Source organism: Rhinolophus sinicus, linkage group LG05, assembly GCF_036562045.2.
Source record: "Rhinolophus sinicus isolate RSC01 linkage group LG05, ASM3656204v1, whole genome shotgun sequence".
Taxonomy (NCBI): domain Eukaryota; kingdom Metazoa; phylum Chordata; class Mammalia; order Chiroptera; family Rhinolophidae; genus Rhinolophus; species Rhinolophus sinicus.
This window is the reverse complement of record NC_133755.1, coordinates 113,665,407-113,667,982: the sequence shown is the minus strand read 5'-3', so window position 1 is coordinate 113,667,982 and position 2,576 is coordinate 113,665,407.

Genomic DNA, 2,576 nt, shown 5'->3' with positions numbered 1-2,576 from the left:
AAGACAAGAGAACTTACCAAGGCGAAGTTAGTTTAAAAATGTAATTTGTATTACCATAAATTTGACAATTAGCAGCCACAAGCACAACTTAACCACAATAGCCCAAACAAGCCAAACACAACTTTTCTGTTATGGTATTGTGGTCTATAATATTGTGGCTGGGGAAAGAGAAACCCTAGCTAATTGGAGCAGGATGGGAGCTGATGACAGAAAGATAGACCTGTACAAACTGTGCCTCCTCAGGCCCATCTGAAATGGGGATGACCATTCTTTTTCCAACTTTACTTCTTATTTTCTTCATGTAACATGCATTGGGAGAAATCTTGGTCAATGAATCATTTATTATATTAATAGAATATAAAATATATGTTCGCATAGTTTATAGCTGAAACTTGACTATAATATTAAAAGTAGTGTCAAACAATGATTTCCATGAGTGTTAGAGACAAGAAACTAGGGGGAAAATTTTTTTTTTTAATTTGGTCCTGAGTGTTCCACAATAAATCTCTTAAATTTAAATTTCACATAGTAAATGACCATGAGAGTAACTAACCCCCTTTCTCTAGGCTATCCTAAATGTGTTAGGACAGGAGAGGGAAAATATCAATTAGTATTTTTATCGTTTAAATGATGACTTATGATTTATTAAAATATTCACGAAGAAAAGCCTTGCTTTGAAAATTGTTTTGAATGAGGTAACCAAAGTTTGGATGATGCAAGTTCTTACACTGCCTTTCAGTGCATATTTATACTACAAATAGTATTTAGCTAGAGTAAGACACCAAGTATATAGCTAACTTTAAAATAACCTCTCCAACATAATGTATATCAAGTAGAAATTTAAGCAAATATGTATAATGCAGATAAATGTCTTCCCATCACTTTTTCTATACCACACCCTCAAGTCTTGCCTGATATCATCTTTAGGTTTCTTAATTCCTTCTGGAAGCCTACTCTGACCCGAAAGTCTGCATGAAGCATACCCATATATGCTTCCATCATATAAAATCCTGCAGCTCCCACATCACAGTTCCCATCTCAGCACATGCTAAGTTCCTGTTTACTGTCTGGAACTCCCACAAATATTGGTTGAGCAAAACCTCTCTCAATGGGTCCATGGTCACATTTTAATCATTAACATGTGATTATCCACCTAGTTATTTTTGTTGGATCAAATTGTTAAGCAGTCAGTCATATATATCAATATGTGTTTGGGTAATTTCCTTATACCATTATATAGTGCCATTAGAAAAGTCACTGTAATTTTAATATAAGACAAATTACAAATGATGAGGAAGACAAACATAATGCCAGAAAAACACTTGTAACTGGCCCTCAGCCTACCTGAACCCCAGTTTTCTCATTGTTCCAAACAAGTCCTTTTCAAATCTAGTATTCCATGATTCTTTGCTCTGCAGGTCAACCTAATTAACTTCTATAGGCGGTGTGGGATAAGCCCACCATCACGAGAAGCCAAAGTGATCTTAGCACTCATATTTTTCATACTTTGAAACAGAACATATAAATAGATCACTGAAGTGAAATATGGCATTGTAAATGACTTTTAAAAGAGGAGGGGGTGCAGTATCTATTAAAAAAAAAAGAAAGAAAGAAAGAAGAAGAAAACGTTGTAGAGAGCCAGGGGTGATTATATCTGTCTGTGGAGGTCAGAAAGGCTTCTGAAAAGAAACAATATTTGAGCAGTATTGTCATTTAAATTAAAATATTATTGACATTTTATACACACATGTGCACACACACACATACAGAGGCTGCCAAAAACAATGTGTATACACATTTTTAAAAAGGAAAAAAGATGCATTAATTGTAATACTCAATATATACCATTAACAAAAGATAAGTACAAGTCAGGTTTGACTTCTGCAATTACAAGAGGTGCTCAAAGTGGTTACCATCAGCGTCCAGACATTTCTGATTACGGGGAACTACTGCTTGGGCAACGTCGACCAAAGTGTCCACTTGTATACATTTTTTTGGCACTTCTGGTGTATACACATACATCTACATATTGTTTTGAAATAAAGTCAACATGAAAATAAGGGGGCAATGGCATAGTACACAGAGAGATAAGAGTATTCAAAAACACTGTAGCACATAACAGGCTGCTACAAACAGTTGAGGATCGCTAAACAGTTGAGGAGCATAAAGTGTGGGAGAGTACATGCAGCAAGTGAAGAGCCACGGAAGCAGCCCCAGCTTCAGACGCTGTCCTAAAGTCTGCTGCCTACGTGCTGTAAGAAAAACAAAACAATAGTCATCCCCTTAGAAAGAGCCCTCCAGCTGACATGCAGAGATGGATGCTGTGAGAAGAGGCAGGAAGACCAATGAAGAGGCTTCTCCACAAGACCAGGCAGTGCTGATGGACCAAGATGCTACTCTAATCTTGTGTCACTGCTCTCCTCTACTCAGTAAGGATAGTTAGAAAGTACTGATATCCCATGCTGCTCTAGGCCAAAATACGCTGCTAACCCCAGAAAAAATGCAGAAATAGACTCCTATTCTAAAGAAAGGAAAAAACTTTTTTTTTCCTACAGAATTTATTTTTGCCTTAGAGA